At 51.2% G+C, this 25,502-nt stretch overlaps 1 protein-coding gene and 1 long non-coding RNA gene across 2 annotated transcripts in view; one reads left to right on the top strand and one right to left on the bottom strand.

The window, feature by feature from the left end:
• Positions 1-2,984: 2,984 nt before the first annotated feature.
• On the bottom strand, positions 2,985-15,056 carry LOC120939726. The gene is made up of 3 exons (XR_005749362.1): positions 14,874-15,056; positions 7,628-7,702; positions 2,985-3,045 (listed from the first exon to the last, which is right to left on the bottom strand). It is a non-coding gene; the product is annotated as an uncharacterized LOC120939726 (long non-coding RNA).
• Positions 15,057-15,119: 63 nt separating this feature from the next.
• The window catches only part of LOC120939725 (F-box/LRR-repeat protein 6-like), a 45,993-nt gene continuing 35,610 nt past the window's right edge, over positions 15,120-25,502 (top strand). The window contains exon 1 of the mRNA XM_040352054.1: positions 15,120-15,225. The gene's annotated coding sequence lies outside the window, so the exon portion shown is untranslated. The remainder of the gene's footprint in view (positions 15,226-25,502) is intronic.

Raw genomic sequence — 25,502 nt, 5'->3', positions numbered from 1 at the left:
AAGCACAAGGCCAAGCTGACCCTCCAGCAGGACAATGACCCTAAGCACAAGGCCAAGCTGACCCTCCAGCAGGACAATGACCCTAAGCACAAGGCCAAGCTGACCCTCCAGCAGGATAATGACCCTAAGCACAAGGTCAATCTGACCCTCCAGCAGGACAATGACCCTAAGCACAACACCAAGCTGGCCCTCCAGCAGGACAATGACCCTAAGCACAAGGCCAAGCTGACCCTCCAGCAGGACAATGACCCTAAGCACAAGGCCAAGCTTGCCCTCCAGCATGACAATAACCCTAAGCACAATGCCAATCTGGCCCTCCAGCAGGACAATGACCCTAAGCACAAGGCCAAGCTGACCCTCCAGCAGGACAATGACCCTAAGCACAAGACCAAGCTGACCCTCCAGCAGGACAATGACCCTAAGCACAAGCTGACATTCCAGCAGGACAATGACCCTAAGCACAAGACCAAGCTGACCCTCCAGTAGGACAATGACCCTAAGCACAAGGCCAAGCTGACCCTCCAGCAGGACAATGACCTTAAGCACAAGGCCAATCTGGTCCTCCAGCAGGACAATGACCCTAAGCACAAGGCCAAGCTGGCCCTCCAGCCAGACAATGACCCTAAGCACAAGGCCAATCTGGTCCTCCAGCAGGACAATGACCCTAAGCACAAGGCCAAGCTGACCCTCCAGCAGGAGAATGACCCTAAGCACAAGGCCAAGCTGACCCTCCAGCAGGACAATGACCCTAAGCACAAGGCCAAGCTGACCCTCCAGCAGGACAATGACCCTAAGCACAAGGCCAAGCTGACCGCCCAGCAGGACAATGACCCCAAGCACAAGGCCAAGCTGACCCTCCAGCAGGACAATGACCCTAAGCACAAGGCCAAGCTGACCCTCCAGCGGGACAATGACCCTAAGCACAAGGCCAAGCCAACCCTCCAGCAGGACAATGACCCTAAGCACAAGGCCAAGATGACCCTCCAGCAGGACAAACCCAAGAACAAGGCCAAGCTGACCCCTCCAGCAGGACAATGACCCTAAGCACAACACCAAGCTGGCCCTCCAGCAGGACAATGACCCTAAGCACAAGGCCAAACTGACCCTCCAGCAGGACAATGACCCTAAGCACAAGGCCAAGCTGACCCTCCAGCAGGACAATGACCCTAAGCACAAGGCCAAGCTGACCCTCCAGCAGGATAATGACCCTAAGCACAAGGTCAATCTGACCCTCCAGCAGGACAATGACCCTAAGCACAACACCAAGCTGGCCCTCCAGCAGGACAATGACCCTAAGCACAAGGCCAAGCTGACCCTCCAGCAGGACAATGACCCTAAGCACAAGGCCAAGCTTGCCCTCCAGCATGACAATAACCCTAAGCACAATGCCAATCTGGCCCTTCAGCAGGACAATGACCCTAAGCACAAGGCCAAGCTGACCCTCCAGCAGGACAATGACCCTAAGCACAAGGCCAATCTGGTCCTCCAGCAGGACAATGACCCTAAGCACAAGGCCAAGCTGACCCTCCAGCAGGAGAATGACCCTAAGCACAAGGCCAATCTGGTCCTCCAGCAGGACAATGACCCTAAGCACAAGGCCAAGCTGGCCCTCCAGCCAGACAATGACCCTAAGCACAAGGCCAATCTGGTCCTCCAGCAGGACAATGACCCTAAGCACAAGGCCAAGCTGACCCTCCAGCAGGAGAATGACCCTAAGCACAAGGCCAAGCTGACCCTCCAGCAGGACAATGACCCTAAGCACAAGGCCAAGCTGACCCTCCAGCAGGACAATGACCCTAAGCACAAGGCCAAGCTGACCGCCCAGCAGGACAATGACCCTAAGCACAAGGCCAAGCTGGCCCTTTAGCAGGACAATGACCCGAAGCACAAGGCCAAGCTGGCCCTCCAGTGGTTACAGCAGAAAAAGGTGAAGGTTCTGGAGTGGCCATCACAGTCTCCTGACCTTCATATCATCGAGCCGCTCTGGGTAGATCTCAAATGTTCGGTTCAGGAGAGAGGACCAAAGACTTTGCATGACCTTGAGGCATTGTGCCAAGACAAATGGGCAGCTCTACCACCTGCAAGAATTCGGGGACCTCATAGACAACCATTACAGAAGACTGGCCGCTGCCATTGATGCTAAAGGGGGCAATACACAGGATTAAGAACTAAGGGGGGGCAGACTTCTGAACAGGGGGGGTCAGTTCATTGGTTTACTTGTTGCGATGATTGGGCCATTCTGTTATCACCTACAGTATAAGAATTCCATAAGAGAGACAAGAAATGGGGTTCCTCTGAGCAGGGGGTCTATCCCCCCCCCCCAGTACAGAGACAGAGAGGGGATCTACATTTCCAACTGATGGGTCCTATTCCTGCCAGCACAGCAGAGGGACAGAGGAGGGGGTCCGTTCCTTTCAGCCCAGGGACTGGGGACGGGCATGTCTGCTCCATCCAGCACAGGGACAGAGTTGGAGGGGTAGCTGTTCTTTCCAGCACATGGACAGAGGGGGGTCTGCTCTTTCCAGCACAGGAAGGGGGGGTCTGCTCCTTCCAACACAGTGACGTCTTCTCTTTCCAGCACAGGGATGGGGTGACACAGATGAGGTGTGCTCCTCAATTTTCAAGGTGACACAGATATGGATGTGTGTGGGGGGACAGGGGACGGACGGACACAGATATGGATGTGGGTGGGGGGGTGACACAGATATGGATGTGGGTGGGGGGGTGACACAGATATGGATGTGGGTGGGGGGGTGACACAGATATGGATGTGTGGGGTGGGGGGGACGGACGGACACAGATATGGATGTGGGTGGGGGGGTGACACAGATATGGATGTGGGGGGGACGGAGACACAGATATGGATGTGGGGGGGACGGAGACACAGATATGGATGTGTGGGGGGGGGGGGACGGACAGACGGACGGACACAGATATGAATGGGGGGGTGGGGGTGCGAGACAAGGAAGGTGGGTGTCTCTTACCTGTGGGGTGTGGGTTTAGAGGGTGCAGTGTGGGGTGACGCTCATCTCTTCGCCGTGCGATCTGCAGGAAATGGACACAAAGTTCACACCGAGAATAAACAGCTGATAACATAATTACACAAATCACACTCATTAACTCCACCCCTCCCACACCGCCCTGATACCAAAATTTCCCGACTACAACCCCCAGCATCCTCACTGTGTGCAAACTCCCAGCATCCTCATTGTCACTACAACCCCCAGCATCCTCACTGTGACTGCAAACTCCCAGCATCCTCATTGTCACTACAACCCCCAGCATCCTCACTGTGACTGCAAACTCCCAGCATCCTCATTGTCACTACAACCCCCAGCACCCTCATTGTCACTACAACCCCCAGCACCCTCACTGTCATTACAACCCCCAGCATCCTCACTGTCACTACAACCCCCAGCACCCTCACTGTCACTACAACCCCCAGCACCCTCACTGTCACTACAACCCCAGCATCCTCATTGTCACTACAACCCCCAGCATCCTCACTGTCACTACAACCCCCAGCCTCCTGTCACTACAACCCCCAGCATCCTCACTGTGATTACAACCTCCATCACTGACACTACAACCTCCAGCATCCTCACTGTCACTACAACCCCCAGCATGCTCACTGTCACTACAACCCCCATCATGCTCACTGTCACTACAACCCCCATCAATGTCACTGCAACCCCCAGCACCCGCACTGTCACTACAACCCCCAGCATCCTCACTGTCACTACAACCCCCAGCACCCTCATTGTCACTACAACTTCCAGCATCCTCACTGTCACTACAACCCCCAGCCTCCTGTCACTACAACTCAACTGTGGGTATGGAGTTGGGTGTATGGGATTGTACTGACTAACTATGTAACTCCCAGCATCCTCATTGTCACCACAACCCCCAGCACCCTCATTGTCACTACAACCCCCAGCATCCTCATTGTCACCACAACCCCCAGCACCCTCATTGTCACCACAACCCCCAGCACCCTCATTGTCACTACAACCCCCAGCATCCTCATTATCACTACAACTCCCAGCATCCTCATTGTCACCACAACCCCCAGCACCCTCATTGTCACTACAACCCCCAGCATCCTCATTGTCACTACAACCCCCAGCACCCTCACTGTCACTACAACCCCCAGCACCCTCATTGTCACTACAACCCCCAGCATCCTCATTATCACTACAACTCCCAGCATCCTCATTGTCACTACAACCCCCAGCACCCTCATTGTCACTACAACCCCCAGCATCCTCATTATCACTACAACTCCCAGCATCCTCATTGTCACCACAACCCCCAGCACCCTCATTGTCACTACAACCCCCAGCATCCTCATTGTCACTACAACCCCCAGCACCCTCACTGTCACTACAACCCCCAGCATCCTCATTGTCACTACAACCCCCAGCACCCTCACTGTCACTACAACCCCCAGCATATTCACTTCACTACAACCCCCAGCCTCCTGTCACTACAACCCCCAGCACCCTCATTGTCACTACAACTCCCAGCATTCTCATTGTCACTACAACCCCCCGCATCCTCACTGTCACTACAACCCTCAGCATCCTCACTGTCACTACAACCCCCAGCACCCTCATTGTCACTACAACCCCCAGCACCCTCATTGTCACTACAACCCCCAGCATCTTCACTGTCACTACAACCCTCAGCATCCTCACTGTCACTACAACCCCCAGCACCCTCATTGTCACTACAACCCCCAGCACCCTCATTGTCACTACAACCCCCAGCACCCTCATTGTCACTACAACCCCCAGCATCTTCACTGTCACTACAACCCTCAGCACCCTCATTGTCACTACAACCCCCAGCACCCTCATTGTCACTACAACCCCCAGCATCTTCATTGTCACCACAACCCCCAGCACCCTCATTGTCACTACAACCCCCAGCATCCTCATTATCACTACAACTCCCAGCATCCTCATTGTCACCACAACTCCCAGCATCCTCATTGTCACCACAACCCCCAGCACCCTCATTGTCACTACAACCCCCAGCATCCTCATTGTCACTACAACCCCCAGCACCCTCATTGTCACTACAACCCCCAGCACCCTCATTGTCACTACAACTCCCAGCATTCTCATTGTCACTACAACCCCCAGCACCCTCACTGTCACTACAACCCCCAGCACCCTCACTGTCACTACAACCCCCAGCACCCTCACTGTCACTACAACCCCCAGCACCCTCATTGTCACTACAACCCCCAGCATCCTCATTATCACTACAACCCCCAGCATCCTCATTATCACTACAACTCCCAGCATCCTCATTGTCACCACAACCCCCAGCACCCTCATTGTCACTACAACCCCCAGCATCCTCACTGTCACTACAACCCCCAGCACCCTCACTGTCACTACAACCCCCAGCACCCTCACTGTCACTACAACCCCCAGCACCCTCATTGTCACTACAACCCCCAGCATCCTCATTATCACTACAACTCCCAGCATCCTCATTGTCACCACAACCCCCAGCACCCTCATTGTCACTACAACCCCCAGCACCCTCACTGTCACTACAACCCCCAGCACCCTCATTGTCACTACAACCCCCAGCATCTTCATTGTCACTACAACTCCCAGCATTCTCATTGTCACTACAACCCCCAGCATCCTCACTGTCACTACAACCCCCAGCCTCCTGTCACTACAACCCCCAGCACCCTCATTGTCACTACAACTCCCAGCATTCTCATTGTCACTACAACCCCCAGCATCCTCACTGTCACTACAACCCTCAGCATCCTCACTGTCACTACAACCCCCAGCACCCTCATTGTCACTACAACCCCCAGCATCTTCACTGTCACTACAACCCCCAGCATCCTCACTGTCACTACAACCCCCAGCATATTCACTTCACTACAACTCCCAGCATATTCACTTCACTACAACCCCCAGCCTCCTGTCACTACAATCCCCAGCATCCTCACTGTGATTACAACCCCCCGGCACCCTCATTGTCACTACAACCCCCAGCACCCTCATTGTCACTACAACCCTCAGCATCCTCACTGTGATTACAACCCCCATCACTGTCACTACAACCCCCAGCATCCTCACTGTCACTACAACCCCCAGTATCTTCACTGTCACTGCAACCCCCAGCCTCCTGTCACTACAACCCCCAGCATCCTCACTGTGCTATCATGGCTTTATCCCTAATGCTCAGCCACAGCGATAACCCCAATCATCTTCTCCATCATTACACGTCTCTGTCCTCCGGGCAGTGTACGGGGGGGGGGGGCAGGTATATTGGGGTGTACGGGGGGGGGGGGGCAGGTATATTGGGGTGTACGGGGGGGGGCAGGTATATTGGGGTGTACGGGGGGGGGGGGGGTATCCGGGTATAATGGGGGAGCTCACCTGTATCCTAGAAGTCACCTGACAGGCGGACGCATTGCCTGGAATTTATTGCTGAACCTCCAGAGAGTTTAATGAGACAATAAATGAATTTACGAGACGGCAGGAGGGGCCGTGATAGGTGTAATAGGTGTAAAGTCTTCACACCTTGATGGGGGGGGGGGATGAAGGACAAGGTCAGCTGCATCTCCTGCCAGTAATGTGCATGCTGTGCATTCCATGTCTTCTGAGTCCAGCACAGTGCAACTCACAGCAACCTCAGGAGGGGGGCAGTCCATGCAAGGACCTTTATAAACCAAGCCCCGCCCACTACAACACGAGAATCAGCGCAAACTCTTCTCCTCCTCAATATTCGAGTCGCCGGCCAGATCCCCTGGCTTCACAAATCAGTGCCAATGCCCCACTTACCTGACTGGGAGGTGCAGGAGGCGGAGTCTGGGGGTCCTCATTACACTTACCTGGCTGGGAGGTGCAGGAGGCGGAGTCTGGGGGTCCTCATTACACTTACCTGACTGGGAGGTGAAGGAGGCGGGAGTCTGGGGGTCCTCATTACACTTACCTGACTGGGAGGTGCAGGAGGCGGAGTCTGGGGTTCCTCATTACACTTACCTGGCTGGGAGGTGCAGGAGGCGGAGTCTGGGGGTCCTCATTACACTTACCTGGCTGGGAGGTGCAGGAGGCGGGGTCTGGGGGTCCTCATTACACTTACCTGGCTGGGAGGTGCAGGAGGCGGAGTCTGGGGTCCTCATTACACTTACCTGGCTGGGAGGTGAAGGAGGTGGGAGTCTGGGGGTCCACATTACACTTATCTGGCTGGGAGGTGAAGGAGGCGGAGTCTGGGGGTCCTCATTACACTTACCTGGCTGGGAGGTAAAGGAGGCGGGGTCTGGGGGTCCTCATTACCCTTACCTGACTGGGAGATGGAGGAGGTGGGAGTCTGGGGGTCCTCATTACCCTTACCTGGCTGGGAGGTAAAGGAGGCGGGGTCTGGGGGTCCTCATTACCCTTACCTGACTGGGAGATGGAGGAGGTGGGAGTCTGGGGGTCCTCATTACCCTTACCTGACTGGGAGATGGAGGAGGTGGGAGTCTGGGGGTCCTCATTACCCTTACCTGACTGGGAGGTGCAGGAGGTGGGAATTTGGGGGTCCTCATTACCCTTACCTGACTGGGAGGTGCAGGAGGTGGGAATTTGGGGGTCCTCATTACACTTACCTGGCTGGGAGGTGCAGGAGGCGTAGTCCGGGGGTCCTCACTCAGTGTTCTTCCCTCTGCGGTGATCTGGAGGCTCTACACAGGAAGAAGACGGTGGAAGGTTAGAGGGAGGATGGGAGGAGGGTACAGGGAAGCCCCCTATGGATCGGCACAGGCGGGAAGCGAGATCAGGACAATGGCTGGAAGTGATCTGATATTTATATATACAGTTGTGTTCAAAAGTATTCACCCCCCCAATGCTGTAAAGGGTTTTGGGGAATTTAGTGTACATTTGTAATTGTATTCAGAATAAAATCCTACAAGGACTTCTTAAAGAACCATATGCAACTAAAATGACATCAATTGGTTTTGTAATACAGAAGTAAATGTTTCTTTTGTGAATTCTTCATTTACACAATTATTCAACCCCTTAACCACTTCCGGACCTCCTCATGTAGATATACGTCGGCAGAATGGCACGGACAGGCACAATCACGTACCTGTACGTCCTCTGCTTGACATGGGTCGGGGGTCCGATCGGGACCCCCCCCGGTACATGCGGCGGTCGGTAAGCCTCGGGGAGCGATCCGGGACGACGGCGCTATTCGTTTCTAGCCGCCCCCTCGCGATCGCTCCCCGGAGCTGAAGAACGGGGAGAGCCGTATGTAAACACGGCTTCCCCGTGCTTCACTGTGGCGGCGCATCGATCGCGTGATCCCTTATATAGGGAGACTCGATCGATGACGTCAGTCCTACAGCCACACCCCCCTACAGTTGTAAACACACACTAGGTGAACCATAACTCCTACAGCGCCCCCTGTGGTTAACTCCCAAACTGCAACTGTCATTTTCACAATAAACAATGCAATTTAAATGCATTTTTTGCTGTGAAAATGACAATGGTCCCAAAAATGTGTCAAAATTGTCCGAAGTGTCCGCCATAATGTCGCAGTCACGAAAAAAAACGCTGATCGCCGCCATTAGTAGTAAAAAAAAAAAAAAAAATGCAAAAAAACTATCCCCTATTTTGTAAACGCTATAAATTTTGCGCAAACCAACCGATAAACGATTATTGCGATTTTTTTTACCAAAAATAGGTAGAAGAATACGTATCGGCCTAAACTGAGGAAATTTTTTTTCAAAATTGTCGCTCTATTTTTGTTTATAGCGCAAAAACTAAAAACCGCAGAGGTGATCAAATACCACCAAAAGAAAGCTCTATATGTGGGGGAAAAAGGACGCCAATTTTGTTTGGGAGCCACGTCGCACGACCGCGCAATTGTCTGTTAAAGCGACGCAGTCCCGAACTGTAAAAACCCCTTGGGTCTTTAGGCAGCATATTGGTCCGGTCCTTAAGTGGTTAAAGCAAGCAGTTGCAGTGCGCAAGCCTAAGAATGTGACTGAACTGGAGGCTTTTGCCCGAATGGGCGAAGATACCCGTAGATCGCTGCAAGACACTTGTGTCACGCTATGCTGTACACGTGTAAAAGCTGTTCTAACTGGAAAAGGATGTTGTACTAAGTACTAAGATTGAATGTCACTTGGGGGTTGGATAAAACTGATAATGATGTGAGCACAGAAAAGACATTTGTGGCTATTTCATTATAAATGTTATATTTGTCTGACCTACACGTGCCTCTTTGATTTCATTGTAAGCAGGATGACTGAATGATCAAAATCAATGTCACACTGGGCAAACAATCAATTTCAGGGGGGGTGAATCATTTTGAATACAACTGTACACACAGTGCCTTGAAAAAGTATTCATACCCCGTGAAATTTCCCACATTTTCTCATGTTACACCCAAAAACGTAAATGTACTTTATTGGGATTTTATGTGAGAGACACAAAGTGTCACATAATTGTGAAGTGGAAGGAAAATGATACAAATAAATCTGTGAAAAGTGTGTGGGGGAGGGGCATTTGTATGGCGCCCCCTTCACTCTGATAACTGAAATCTAGAGGAACCAATCGCCTTCAGAAGTCTCCTAATTAGTAAATAGAGTCCCCCTGTGTGTCATGTAATCTCAGTATAAATACAGCTGTTCTGTGGAGCCCTCAGATGTTTGTTAGAGAACCTTAGTGAACAAACAGCATCATGAAGGCCGAGGATCACACCAGACAGGTCAGGGATAAAGTTGTGGGGAAGTATAAAGCAGGGTTGGGTTATAATAAAATCTCCCAAGCTTTGAAGATCTCACTGAGCTTCTGTTCAATCCATCATCGGAAAATGGAAAGAGTATGGCACAACTGCAAACCTACCAAGACACGGCCGCCCACCTAAACTGACCGGGCCGGGCAAGGAGAGCATTCATCAGAGAAGCAGCCAAGAGGCCCCATGGTAACTCTGGAGGAGCTACACAGCTCAGGGGGGAGAATCTGTCCACAGGACAACTATTAGTGGTCTCTCCACAAATCTGCCCTTTATGGAAGAGTGACAAGAAGAAAGACATTGGAGGAAGAAAGACACGTGGGGGAGGGGACACAGCAAACATTTGGGGGAGGGGACACAGCAAACACGTGGGGGAGGGGGACACAGCAAACATGTGGGGGAGGGGACACAGCAAACATGTGGGGGAGGGGGACACAGCAAACATGTGGGGGAGGGGGACACAGCAAACATGTGGGGGAGGGGGACACAGCAAACATGTGGGGGAGGGGGACACAGCAAACATGTGGGGGAGGGGACACAGCAAACATGTGGGGGAGGGGGACACAGCAAACATGTGGGGGAGGGAGAAACAGCAAACATGTGGAAGAAGGGGCTCTGGTCACATGACACCAAAATTCAACAAAAAACGCGATGTGTGGGGAAAACTAACACCTCACATCATCCTGAACACACCAGGGTTTGGTTTACACTTTATATAGCTGGTTGCTAAGCAGGGGGGGGCGGAAAGTCGGCCACTGTGTCCTTAACAACCGATGGGTCATCAGCTGTCAGCGGGCTTCCCTACTTAATGTAAAAAAAAAAGAATTGCCGGCTGAAAAAAAAAAAAAACAGCATCGGGTCCCCACCCCCCAGATCCATACCAGGCCCTTGGGTCCCCCCCCCAAATCCATATCATACTCTTATCCGAGCATGCAGCCCAGCAGGCCAGGAAAGGGAGGGGACGAGCGAGCGCCCCCCATCCCCTCCCGAACCATACCAGGCAGAATGCCCTCAACATGGGGGGGGTGCTTTGGGGAGGGGGGGGGGGTCTCTGCCAAAGCACCTTTCCCCTATGTTGATGGGGACAAGGGCCTCTTCCTGACAACCCTGAGCTGTGGTTGTTGGGGTCCTGGGGGCGAAAGGCTTATTGGAATCTAGAATCCCCCTTTGAAAAGGGGGCCCCCGGATCACGGCCTCCCCCTCTATGTGAATGAGTATGGGGTACATCGTACCCCTACCCATTCACCAAAAAAAAGTAGTGTGTTGTGAAAAAATACAGTAGACAGTTTTTGACATTTTTTTTTATAAAAAAAAAAAAAAATCTTCTTCTCCGCTTCTTCCTCCATATCCTCCCGCTTCTTCCTCCATATCCTCCCGCGTCTTCCTCCATATTCTCCCGCGTCTTCCTCCTCCGGGCTTCTCCTTCTCCCGCTCTTCTTTCTTCTTTGTCCGGTGTTCTTTTTCCCATGCGGCCAACAACCCTCCTCTGATGCTGTGTCCCGCTGATCTGTCCGCTCCATTGTCAAGCATTTCTTAGCTCACAATGATGGGTCCGTGACGTCACAAGGGGGCGGGGCCTCCAGACGACGCCATCCAATCTAAAAAATGCTTGACATTGGCTCGGAAAAGAAATTAGGAGCAACTGCGCTAATCAAGACCTAATACAATATGGTAGTACTCCTAAAGAATACTAATGTGAAAAAAAGCTGCACCTTACTGTGTACGGTGAAACAGTGATAGCATAGAGAAAAATAACAAGATGCGCTAAATACATACAAAATATAATACCAAAACAACATGTAACAAATCAATGTCCATAAGTGAAAGTGAAAAAAATTTGTGAAAAAAGTCCTTAGAGGGACGGCAAAGCTTCTATCCACCCGTAGAGTGAAAAAAAGGAGATGAGCCAAATAATCCACAAATAAGTCCAAGGATAAGAGGTGACTATCCCGAAGCAGTGATCCACCACCAAGAGCAAATATAGCCTCTTACCGGATATCCGGCGGTCTCTTAACTAAAAGAAGACCCCAGAAAGCATATCAAAGATGAACCGTTGAAAATCAAATTGCAGGTGGGCTGAGCTGGAAACCAATCTTTATCTCATTCCAGTGCTTGCGAACTCGACCAACAGGTAACATGAAAAGACATATGGGAACCGCAACAGTGTAATACCATAGGCGTATTTATTTTAAAAGAAGTCAAAAACACACTTACATTAAAACAATGGTAAAAAGGACATGTCAATTGGAGCTCCGGCCGGAAGCTGACCAAAAAAACCCGTTCAGATGGTGAAGAAGTCGTGCAAGTATGGGGGGTAATCCGATGCAGCACTCGTTCCGCCCGGCCGGTTTCGCGATAAATCGCTTCCTCCGGACAAATTTTTTTCACTTTCACTTATGGACATTGATTTGTTACATGTTGTTTTGGTATTATATTTTGTATGTATTTAGCGCATCTTGTTATTTTTCTCTTGACATTGGCGCGGACAGATCAGCGGGACGCAGCATCGGAGGAGGGTCGGCGGCAGCAGAGGAAGAAGAACACCGGACAAAGAAGACAGGAGAAAGAAGAGCGGAATAAGAAGAAGCGTGAGAAGGAGAAGCCCAGTGAGGGAAGATGTGGGAAAAGATGGAGGAAGACTGGAGAAAGAAGGAGAAACCCAGAAAAGGAATATGCGGAAGATGATGGAGGAAGAAGAGCGAAAGAAGAAGCGGGAGAAGGAGAACCCCGGAGGAGGAAAATTCGGGAGAAGATGGAGGAAGACTGAAGGAATAAGACCGGAGGAAGAAGTGGGAGAAGGAGAACCCCAGAGGAGGAAGATGTGGGAGAAGACGGAGGAAGAAGTAGAGCGGAAGAAGAAGCAGGAGAAGGAGAACCCGGGGGTGGGGGGGTTGAAGGGAGATGGGGAAGAAGATGGAGGAAGACCGGAGGTAGAAGAATGGAAGAAGAAGCGGGAGAAGGAGAACCCCAGAGGAGGAAGATGTGGGAGAAGATGGAGGAAGACCGGAGGAGGAAGAAGAGCGGAAGAAGGAGAACTCTGGAAGAGGAAAATGCGGAGAAGATGGTGGAAGACTGAAGGAATAAGAGTGGAAGAAGAAGTGGGAGAAGGAGAACCCCGGAGGAGGAAAATTCGGGAGAAGATGGAGGAAGAAGTAGAGCGGAAGAAGAAGCAGGAGAAGGAGAACCCCGGAGGAGGAAGATGTGGGAGAAGATGGAGGAAGAAGTAGAGCGGAAGAAGAAGCAGGAGAAGGAGAACCCGGGGGTGGGGGGGTTGGGGGGAGATGGGGAAGAAGATGGAGGAAGACCGGAGGTAGAAGAATGGAAGAAGAAGCGGGATAAGAAGAAACCCCAGAGGAGGAAGATGCAAGAGAAGATGGAGGAAGACCGGAGGAGGAAGAAGAGCGGAAGAAGGAGAGCCCTGGAGGAGGAAAATTTGGGAGAAGATGGAGGAAGAAGAGCAGAAGAAGAAGCGGGAGAAGGAGAACCCCGGAGGAGGAAATGTGGGAGAAGATGGAGGAAGACCGGAGGAGGAAGAAGAGCAGAAGAAGGAGAACCCTGGAAGATGAAAATTCGGGAGAAGATGGAGGAAGAAGAGCAGAAGAAGAAGAAGCGGGAGAAGGAGAACCCCGGAGGAGGAAAATGCGGGAGAAGATGGAGGAAGACCGGAGGAGGAAGAAGAGCGGAAGAAGGAGAGCCCTGGAGGAGGAAAATTTGGGAGAAGATGGAGGAAGAAGAGCAGAAGAAGAAGCGGGAGAAGGAGAACCCCGGAGGAGGAAAATGCGGAGAAGAGATTGTGGAAGACCGTGGAAGACTGAAGGAATAAGAGCGGAAGAAGCGGGAGAAGGAGAACCCCAGAGGAGGAATATGTGGGAGAAGATGGAGGAAGACCGGAGGAGGAAGAAGAGCAGAAGAAGGAGAACCCTGGAAGAGGAAAATTCGGGAGAAGATGGAGGAAGAAGAGCGGAAGAAGGAGAGCCCTGGAGGAGGAAAATTTGGGAGAAGATGGAGGAAGACCGGAGGAAGAAGAGCGGAAGAAGGAGAACCCCGGAGGAGGAAAATTTGGGAGAAGATGGAGGAAGAAGAGCAGAAGAAGAAGAGCGGAAGAAGGAGAGCCCTGGAGGAGGAAAATTTGGGAGAAGATGGAGGAAGAAGAGCAGAAGAAGAAGAGCGGAAGAAGGAGAGCCCTGGAGGAGGAAAATTTGGGAGAAGATGGAGGAAGAAGTAGAGCAGAAGAAGAAGTGGGAGAAGGAGGAGCCGACAGCGGGTCAGAGGAGGAGCTGAGAAGAAGCTGACAGTGGATCAGAGGAGGAGCCAAGCGCGGGTCAGAGATGACAGATTACAGACCACCTATACCTGCAGGTGAGTCTAGATTAAGACTTACCTGTAGGTGTGAAAAATATCTCCCAGACCGACGCGGATAAGGAGATATTTGCAGAAAAGACGTCACCGATGTCTATGCAGTTAGTGGGCGGCTCCCGCCCTCATTGCGGCTCCCGCCAGTCACAGCGCCGGAGCCGCGATACCCAGAAGTCACTCCAGGTATCATGGCGGCGACGGAGGAGGAGGACGGCTGCGGGGGCTTCGATCTCAGGTAAGTGCTTCATAATGAGCTAGTATGCTGCGCTGTGCATACTAGCTCATTATGTCTTTGTCTTGCCGGCTCTTTATTTTTTTTAGTTTGGTTATAGAGGGTTTTTCTTCCCCTTTAAAAATCGTGATTTAAATCAAATCCACCCTGGTGGGTAGTGTTATGTAATTGAGTGGGTAGGTAGCTGGGGGGCAGTATTGTAGGTAGGTAGGTAGGTGGGTATTATTATGTAGCTGGGTAGGGGGATGGATGGGGAGTAGTTAGGTAGGTAGTGTTATGTAGGGAGTGGGTAGGTAGAGGGATGGATAGGTAGGTAGCGATATGTAGGTGGGTGGGGGGATGGATGGGGAGTATGTAGTTCTGTGGGGGTGGGCGGTGGGTAGGTAGTTCTATGTAGGTAGGTAGAGAGATGGATAGGTAGGTAGTGTTATGTAGGTGGGGGGTAGGTAGTTCTGTGGGGGGTGAGTAGGAAGTTCTATGTAGGTAGGTAGAGGGATGGATAGGTAGGTAGGTCGGTAGGTCTCACCTCGGTGGAAACTCCTCCCCCACACTCGGTCGGCCGATCCGGTCGGTAGGTGTGGGTCGGTGGGCGGGGCTCAGACGGACACTCAGCGGTCATTGGGGGACTCGGCTCTTCTCACTAGCCCGCTCCCTCCACGTGCTTCCGGGTCACGTGACCGCACACGGATGTCCTGATTGAGCCGTTGTAGAGTTGGGTGTACCAAGATGGCGCCCCGAACCACGCCCTCCCGCCACAGCCCCGCCCTCCGGCTAGTGAGTGTGCAAGAAGCGGAACGGCGTTAGCCCCGCCCTCCGACCAGTAGCAGGAAGTCCGGGGAGGAGAGAGACAGAGAGACCGGTGATTACCGTACCGTGCGGTATGTTGGGGGGAGGAGTCATGTACTGTATGGAGGGGGAGGATGTAAGGCTCAACACCTTCCGGTTCTCAGTGATTGGTGGACAGTGCAGTCTGGGGTCAGTGATTGGTGGACAGTGCAGTCTGGGGTCAGTGATTGGTGGACAGTGCAGTCTGGGGTCAGTGATTGGTGGACAGTGCAGTCTGGGGGTCAGTGATTGGTGGACAGTGCAGTCTGAGGCGAGTGTATAGAAATGTGGGAACAGTACAAATCTGCGCCTTGTGACCGGGGACAGGTGTGCGCCAGATGACCGGGGACAGGTGTGCGCCAGATGACCGGGGACAGGTGTGCGCCAGGTGACCACGGACAGGTGTGCGCCAGGTGTTCAGTGTGACAGGTGTGCGCCAGGTGTTCAGTGTGACAGGTGTGTGACAGGTGTGTGACAGGTGTTGGTCACTGTTTGGGGACACTAGCCGGGTAATCGGTGTACAAAGCGGCTCTTACACACGGAACCCCCCACTCTCTTCTCCTCACTGACTGAGACGCAGAGCCCATTGCCTGGCAACGGTTTACATTACATGACGGCTGTGATTGGACACAGCCGTCATGTGATTGGGAGGGCCAATAACAGAGCCAGCCTGCCGAGCGACGTTTCTCTGTCCTTGTGGGACATTGGCACAGCCATCATGTGATCAGGGAGGGCAAATCACAGAGGCACAGCAGCCCCCGCAGGAGACACGGCCAGCGGCGATCACCCCGCAGCACCCCCCTCCCGCAGGAGACTTGGCCAGCGGCGATCACCCCGTGCAGCACCCCCCTCCCACAGGAGACACGGCGATCACCCCGCAGCACCCCCCTCCCGCAGGAGACTTGGCCAGCGGCGATCACCCCGTACAGCACCCCCTCCCACAGGAGACACGGCGATCACCCCGCAGCACCCCCCTCCCACGGGAGACAGCCAGCGGCGATCACCCCGTGCAGCAGCCCCCGCAGGAGACACGGCCAGCGGCGATCACCCCGCAGCACCCCCTCCCATGGGAGACAAAGCCAGCGGCGATCACCCTGCAGCACCCCCCTCCCACGGGAGACACGGCCAGCGGCGATCACCCCGTGCAGTAGCCCCCGCAGGAGTCACAGCCAGCGGCAATCACCCCGCAGCAGCCCCCGCAGGAGACACGGCCAGCGGCGATCACATAGTTACATAGTTACATAGTTACATAGTTACATAGTTACATAGTTACATAGTTAGTCAGGTTGAAAAAAGACACAAGTCCATCCAGTTCAACCACAAAAAACAAAATAAAAAACACAGTACAATCCCATACACCCAACTCCATACCCACAGATGATCCAGAGGAAGGCAAAAAACCCCAGCAGAGCATGAGATCCAATTTGCTACAGCAGGGGAAAAAATTCCTTCCTGATCCCCCGAGAGGCAATCGGATTTACCCCGGATCAACTTTACCTACAAATCTTAGTACTCAGTTATATTCTGTACATTTAGGAAAGAATCCAGGCCTTTCTTATAGCAATCTACTGAGCTGGCCAGAACCACCTCTGGAGGGAGTCTGTTCCACATTTTCACAGCTCTTACTGTGAAGAAACCTTTCCGTATTTGGAGGTGAAATCTCTTTTCCTCTAGACGTAAAGAGCGCCCCCTTGTCCTCAGTGATGACCGTAAAGTGAATAACTCAACACCAAGTTCACTGTATGGACCTCTTATATATTTGTACATGTTGATCATATCCCCCCTTATTCTCCTCTTCTCAGGAGAGAATAAATTCAGTTCTTCTAATCTTTCCTCATAGCTGATCACCCCATGCAGCAGCCCCCGCAAGAGACACCGCGAGCGGCGATCACCCCGCAGCACCCCCCCTCCCACGGGAGACACGGCCAGCGGCGATCACCCCATGCAGCAGCCCCCGCAAGAGACACCGCGAGCGGCGATCACCCCGCAGCACCCCCCTCCCACAGGAGACACTGCCAGCGGCGATCACCCCGCAGCACCCCCCTCCCACGGGAGACACGCCCAGCGGTGATCACCCCGCAGCACCCGCCTCCTGCAGGAGACACACGCGCAGCAGCGATTAGCCCCCGCAGGAGTCACATCTAGCGGCGATCACCCACCTCCCGTGGGAGACACGGCCAGTGGCGATCACCCAGCAGCACCCGCCTCCCTCGGGAGACAGACACGCTCAGCGGCGAGCAACCCCCCGGCGGGAGACAGGCCAGCGGCGATCATCCCGTGGGAGGACACGGTTGCCAGCGGCGATCACCTTACCTAGTGGAGGCAGGGGCCGCTCCAATGAGGACACAGGCTTTCTCCTTCCGGCCGATTGGAATCTAGAACTGTGTCCCGAGTCATAAGACTCCCTGGCCAATAGGGGCTTCCTGATTGGCCGGGAGGAGAATGTGGCAGAATAGCGAATATTCATTCGCTAGTGTGGCACAACTGGGTGGGATCTGGGCACACTCTCTGCGACCCAAGCCCACCCTATTTTGAAGCCTATTAGAGCCTCTGGCTCTAATCAGGTGCTTCAAAATACACCCCCCCCGCCCCGGCTATCACCGCCATTGCAATTCATGTGTCCGGCGTCCTGAAAGGGGCCGGGCACGTGGATAAGGAGGGCGGCAGCGCCTGTGAGCCCACAATGCACAGGCCGCCGCTGTACAGAGAATGGCAAGTGCAGTATTCACAAAGCACTTGCTCTGTAAGTTGCGGCGGCGTAGCGTAAATGGGCCGGCGTAAGCCCGCGTAATTCAAAGTAGGCTGGTAGGGGGCGTGTTGTATGGAAATGAATCGTGACCCCCACGTAAATAACGCGCCTAACGAACTACGCATGAGCGCACATGCTCAGTATCACGTCAAATTTTCTCCTTAAATTACGCCGGCTCAATACTTAGTCGACGTGAACGTAACCTACGCCCATTCACGTACGACTTACGCAAACGACGTGAAATACGCCGTTTCCGACGTCCATACCTTAACATGACTTACCCCTGCTTTATGAGGGGTAAAGTTACGCCGGTCGTACGCCTTACGTAAACAGCGTATTTTAATACGCCGGGCGCGAGTACGTTCGTGAATCGGCGTATCTTGCTCATTTGCATATTTGACGCGGAAATATATGGAAGCGCCCCTAGCGGCGGCGTAGGAGACTTACGCCGCTCGTATCTTGGCAACAGTGAGGCGTAATCTGATTCTATGAATCGGTCGCAAAGATACGACGGCGCACATTCGGACTTACGACGGCGCACGTGGAGATACGCCGTCGTAAGACCCCTTTAACCGCTTAAGGACCCCTTCACGCCGATATACGTCGGCAGAAGGGCACGGCTGGGCACAATCGCGTACATGTACGTCGCCTTTAAGAGCCCAGGCGTAGGTAGCGAGCGCGCCGCGACCTGGTCCTGTGCTCCGTGACCGCGCCAGCCGGACCCGATCGCCGCCGGTGTCCCGCGATCGGGTCACAGAGCTGAAGAATGAGGAGAGGTGTGTGTAAACAAACCTTCCCCGTGCTTCCTAGTGTGACTGCCACTGATCGTCTGTTTCCTGTCATAGGGAACGACGATCAGTGACGTCACACGCAAAGCCACGCCCCCCACACAGTAGTAAGCACTCCCTAGGAAACGCTTAACCTCTTCAGCGCCCCCTACAGGTTAACCCCTTCACTTCCAGTGTCATTTTCACAGTAATCAGTGAATTTTTTAGCACTGATCGCTGTGAAAATGACAATGGTCCCAAAAATGTGTCAAAAGTGTCCGTCATAATGTCGCAGTCACGAAAAAAATCGCTGATCGCCGCCATTACTAGTTAAAAAAAATATTAATAAAAATGCCATAAACTATCCCCTATTTTGTAGACACTATGGCCCAGATTCACAAAGCTCTTACGCCGACGTATAACAAGATACGCCGACGTAAGTGCAAATGTGCGCCGTCGTATCTGTGCGCCGGACCCACAAACAGAGATGCGCCTAAAAACAGGCTTCATCCCGCCAACGTAACTTGCTAACGCCGGCGTAGGGTGGGCGCACATTTAGGCTGGACGCATGGTGCCGCTCCCATTGATTAGCCATTTAAATATGCAAATGAGTAAAATATGGCGATTCACGAACATGCGTGCGCCCGACGCAGTGCGCGTAAGTTGTACGTCCGGCGTAAAGTTATTCCCCATAAAGGAGGTGCATCCAGCAGCAGACATGCAAAGGTCTGCACCAGGGCACACAAGCCGGCGTATTTTACGTTGGAAGTGTGTCTGGCTGGGCGTAGGTTACGTTCACGCCGTACGCAGTGATCCGGCGTAGTTTAGGCAGTTGTTCCGACGTGGTTGTGAGCATGCGGAGGGGGATGCGTCCACGTCACGGCCAGGGGTTGACAAATTTGTTTGGAATCTCGGAGCCAGCTAAAAAAGTTAGGAGCCAGGAAACGCGCCCCGTCCCGACGAGCTCGCGCGCAGAAGCGAACACATACGTGAGCAGCGCCCGCATATGTAAACGGTGTTCAAACCACATGTGAGGTATCGCCGCGATCGTTAGAGCGAGAGCGATAATTCTAGCCCTAGACCTCCTCTGTAACTCAAAACATGCAACCTGTAGAGTTTTTTAAACGTCGCCTATGGAGATTTTAAAGGGTAAAAGTTTGTCGCCATTCCACGAGCGGACGCAATTTTGAAGCGTGACATGTTGGGTATCAATTTACTCGGCGTAACATTATCTTTCATAATATAAAAAAAAAATTGGGATAACTTTACTGTTGTCTTATTTTTTTATTAAAAAAAGTGTATTTTTTTCCCAAAAAAGTGCGCTTGTAAGACTGCTGCGCAAATACAGCGTGACAGAAAGTATTGCAACGATCGCCATTTTATTCTCTGGGGTGTTAGGATAAAAAATATATATAATGTTTGGGGGTTCTAATTAGAGGGAAGAAGATGGCAGTGAAAATAGTGAAAAATTACATTAGAATTGCTGTTTAACTTGTAATGCTTAACCAACGGCCACCTTCCAAGCCAAGTCGCCAGGACACTATTTCTGTCGATCCCTGGTCTCGGCGCATGCGCAGTTTGTGATGCGTAGCTGTCTGGTGCTCGGCCCATCATTTGCATGGGGTCACGCCTCATTTGCATGGCTCACGCCCACTTCCACCTATGCCGGCGTACGCCTTCGAAAACCCAGCGCAGCGTTGGGAGCACTGGCTTGGTGAATTCCATGCTTGCCTCTCTGTGCTGCGTTGGCGTAGCGTAAATTGTTTGCGCTACGGCGGCGTAATGTGCGCCCACTCTCTGTGAATCTGGGCCTATAAATTTTGCGCAAATCGATCAATAAACGCTTATTACGATTTTTTTTTTTTACAAAGTTTTCAGAAAAAAATGTTGGTGCTAAAAAAATGCCCCCCTCGGCTTATACTCGAGTCACCTTTTTGCGCCTGATCTCCTGGATTTTGAGGACCCGGTACTGGCCAGCCATAGGTCCCCTGGACCTCAAACTTGGCACACATGCAGCCCCACTCTTCCTCTTTTAGTGTGCAAAGTTTGTTGTCCGGGGGACCTACAGCCGGGGAGCACCGATTTTTCAAAGCCGGACACCCCTTCCATAGACTCCCATGTTAAACGGTCATTTCTTTAGTGACTTTGGGGACCCGGTACCGGCCGGACGTAGGTCCCCTGGACCTGGAACTTGGCACGCATGTAGCCCCATTTCTCCTCTACAAGTGTGCAAAGTATGTTGTCTGGGGGACCTACGGCCGGGGAGCACCGATTTTTCAAAGCCGGGCACCCCTTCCATAGACTCCTATGTTAAATTGTCATTTCTTTAGTTACTTTGGGGACCCGGTGGCGGTCGTAGGTCCCCTGGACCTGGAACTTCCATAGACTCCCATTTTAAACGTCCGTGTAGGCATGGGCACAGTGAGGCATGGGCACAGTGAGGCATGGGCACAGTGAGGCATGGGCACAGTGAGGCATGCAGATGGACACCCTAGGCTTATACGAGTCAATGGGGTAGATTCAGGTAGGGGCGCGCAATGATACGGCGGCGCAGCGTATCGTATTTACGCTACGCCGCCATAACTTACAGGAGCAAGTGCAGTATTCACCAAGCACTTGCTCCGTAAGTTGCGGCGGCGTAGCGTAAATGGGGCCGGCGTAAGCCCGCGTAATTCAAATGTGGAAGGGGGGGCGTGTTTTATGCTAATGTGTGATGACCTGACGTGTTTTACGAACGGCACATGCGCCGTCCGTGTACATATCCCAGAGTGCATTGCTCTCAAGTACGGCGCAACGACGTATTGGTTTCGACGTGAACATAAATTACGTCCAGCCCTATTCACGAACGACTTACGCAAATGACGTAAAAAATTCAAATTTCGAATCGGGAACGACGTCCATACTTAAAGCGGTGGGTCACCCTCCATAACAAGGGAGGGTGAATTGACGGCCGGCTATGGCACGTCACGCTCCCCGAAGACAGCCGGAGTAGGTCTCGGCTCTTCACGGCGCCAGCGTCCTATTTCGGCTATTTCCGGAGAAGCGTGACGCGCCAGAGCCGACAGTCAATCACCTTCACTCTGGATAGGAACGCCCATTCCTCGCGGGGAGTCGGAATCTTCAATATTGTAACGCTCCTGCGTATGAGTTTAGTTATGATTTAATTGGATCTCAGCTGCGGAGGTTTCTCAGGGTTAAACCACTACTTCACTCTCTTGTATGGTCAAAGAGTTTAGGGTTTAGTTCATCACAACCTCTATTTAGAGAATCAACTTAATCATGAATGCTTATTAATTCATAAGCTATGTATAAGCAGATGCAAATAGTAAGGAATAAAGTTCTTAAGTGACTGTTTAGGTAAATGGCTAGGCTGTGACTTGAATACAGGCAGGATTAATGCATGAGTCTATGGCAAATAATATAAGTAATGAAAAACCGGCAGTGATAACTTGCAGTACTCAGATAAGTAACCAGGAAAGTTCTGATAAGCAATGTAATATATTAGTAAGCCAAGTCCTATAGGTAAGCACAACAGGCGGATCACAGTATGACTGTATTAGGTATTATGTGTAAGATACTTGCGGTTCTGAAGACCATTCCAGGCTGGGTTGTGTTCCCAGGTTGTGACTGGCTGTGGATAGAAGTCCGGGCTGTAGGTAGAGATGGCTGTATTTGGAGATAGTCTGAGCGTTAGAGCAGTTCCTGGTGTGCTGATGGCTGGGGCTGAGAGGAGCTGTTGGTCCCGAGAGGGGTCTCCAGGGTCCAGGTAGTGGCGGTCCAGAGGTCCTGTCAGCGATTCCAGGTGACGGCAGGAGTACAGCAAAATAGCAGCACATCCTGCCGTCATTACTGGAGGTTTAAATAGCCCGTGGAGCGCAGGAGAAGCCGTGGATGGCGGGTCGCACTTCCGCGTTCCAGCGTGGAACGCAAGCCTCGGCGCGCCGGAAATGACGCGCATAGATTGAGGAATGGAGCGCAGCTGTCTGCAGGATGGACGGCTGCGCTCGATACAAAGAGGATAACGCCAGTGGCGTTACAAATATAGGGTGAACCCCCTCTTTAACATTGGCTGCGCCACCTAATAGCAGGAACAACCTTACGCCGGAAAAGCCTAACGTAAACGACGTAAATAAATTGCGCCAGCCGTACGTACGTTTGTGAATCGGCGTATCTAGGTAATTAGCGTATTCTACGCCGACAACAACGGAAGCGGCCAGCGTCAGAATGCACCCTAAGATTTGTATTGGATCTCATACTCATAAGATAAGTCTATTTGCGGACGACGTGATTTTAATGCTGACCTGTCCGTTCACTTCCCTACTTGAAGTTCAAAAGATGCTGCTGAAGTTCGGTATGATATCTTATTATAAAGTTAATGTTGCTAAATCTTCAATCCTTGATTTAGGCATAGACGCAGTAACAAATACTCTTTTGCAACACCAATTTCTCTATTCCTGGGCGGATTCTACCATCCCATACTTAGGTATACATTTGACCAGATCTACTAAATTGTTATTTCTACATAACCATATACCGCTTAGAAAAAAATTGCACCTAGATCTGATAAAATTAGAAAAACATGAATTCTCATGGTGGGGTAGGCTCTCGGCGTTCAAAATGATCCATCTCCCTCAGGTCTTATATATATTTCGATGTCTACCCATTCCGATACCCTTAAGTTTTTTTAAAACACTTCAATCGATTCTTTCAAAGTTTATCTGGAAAGGAAAGAGATCAAGGTGCGCTCACCATAAACTGATAAAGCATAGAATGTGGGGGGGTGTTGGTTATATTGATTTCCAGGACTACTTTTATAGCTCGGTGTTAACACAATTAAAGGAATGGTTTCGCTCATCCCCGACTACGACTTGGGGGTCGATTGAATCCTCCTATTGCATCCGTACACCGACTAAATTTTGGTTATTTGGTGCACAAATAGGATTTAGAATCCCTTCACATCCACAGAAAACTGTAATCCCAGGGTTAAAATAATTATCCCTTTTAGTGTCTTACAGCTTGTTTTGGACCATATATCTCCAGATCAATGGGAATCTAGAGGTATTGTACTTATCCAAGATCTTTACAATGGTAATGATATTAAATCTTTTGAATCTATTAAGTCCGAATACTCTATCCCCCAGGAATTCCACAATCAATATAAAAAAATAATACGTTGTTTGAATAACCTAAAATCTTACGACCTTTACATTTGTGCATATGTATGGAATTTTTTAACGTCTCAAATGGTAAAAACTAAGGGAATTTCACTCGTTTACAATATACTACAGGACAAAAGGGACTTTTCTAAATCCTCTTCCCACTTAAAGCGGTGGTTCACCCTAATTGTCAAGTTTTTCTTGTTAAAACCAGCAGCCATTGTACTGTATCTATCCGTTTTTTTTATTTTTTTAATAGGCCTCCTTACCTTGGAATGAGGGCCTTTTGTGAGCTGTCACTCACATTTCCCCGCGGGAGTGGGCGTGGTTTCGAAAAATCCCCGATCAGCGCTATGTCTCCTGGGAGCGAGTCCTGAGAATCCCAGGAGACGCGCTGTTTGAAATCCCGCGGGTCACGTGACTAGTCTGGCTAGTCACAGCGGGGAGTGTCCTTTTCAGGACGCTGCCGGCCGTTGTCCTAGCAACTATGCAGTGTTGACGGCGCGGCTCGCCGTCACACTGCATAGTTGCTAGGACAACAGCCGGCAGCGTCCTGAAAAGGACACTGCCCGCTGTGACTAGTCACGTGACCCGCGAGATATCGCGAGATTTCAAACACGGCGCGTCTCCTGGTATTCTCAGGAGACACCGCATCCCGGAAGATAATACAGGAGGGATTCACGGTGCCAGCAGTTAAGATGGCAATGTCCATCATCAGATTTTATAAAATCTTCTTTTGGGGGAAATCGTCCTGGTGGCGGCTGCGACTAGGAGACTGGTGAGTACAATTTTCGTTGTACCATCAGCTTTACAAAAACGTCTTTAAAAAAAAACGTTTTCCCGCGGAACTACCGCTTTAAAGTGGGAGGAGGATTTGGGACGTCAATACACATGCGACCAATGGAGGGTTGCTTGTAGATTGAACCAATCAGCCTCCAATTGCACCTCCTTGTGGGAATTATCAGTCAAAATAACTTTAAGATGGTATTACACACCTAATATATTATTATCCAAATTTGGTAATCAGCACTCGGACGAATGCTGGAGAATATGTGGAGCTAAAGGAGACATACTCCACATTTTCTGGAATTGCCCTAAATTAAGGGTTTACTGGAAACAAATATTCAAGATTTTATCAATTATGGCAGAAACTGAAATAAAACCTAATCCAGGTTTAGCATTGCTATCCCTGGGTATAGACAGTTTTCAGGTCGCCTTACGCAATTCGATTGTCCACCTGTTACATGCAGCCAGATTATCAATCACCAGAAAATGGAAAGATTCTTGTCCTCCATCTGTGATTGAAGTTATAGATCTTACGAATCTACATATGACATATGAACGTTTAATGGCCATATCCCAGAATACTTTACATATACATGAGATTAAATGGGCCCCTTGGAAACTATGGTTCAACCATACTGACTAAATATCGAAGTTGGTTTTTGTTTCCTGGAAACTTTCTTATTAACTGAATACTTAATTTTGATGTATGACTTTTGAAAAATGGTCATGATGATAACTCTTGCTTGATTTGTTTCGATCTTGAATGCTTACTGTTTTAATTGAATACTAGTTCTTGAAAAGTAAATAAATAGATGAGTTACCTAGGTACTTCACAATTTTCTGTTCCCTACGAATTGTTACAGACTACTTGA

This window comes from Rana temporaria, chromosome 5, assembly GCF_905171775.1.
Source record: "Rana temporaria chromosome 5, aRanTem1.1, whole genome shotgun sequence".
NCBI classification, from domain to species: Eukaryota; Metazoa; Chordata; class Amphibia; order Anura; family Ranidae; genus Rana; species Rana temporaria.
This window is presented reverse-complemented; position numbering and strand designations above follow the sequence as displayed.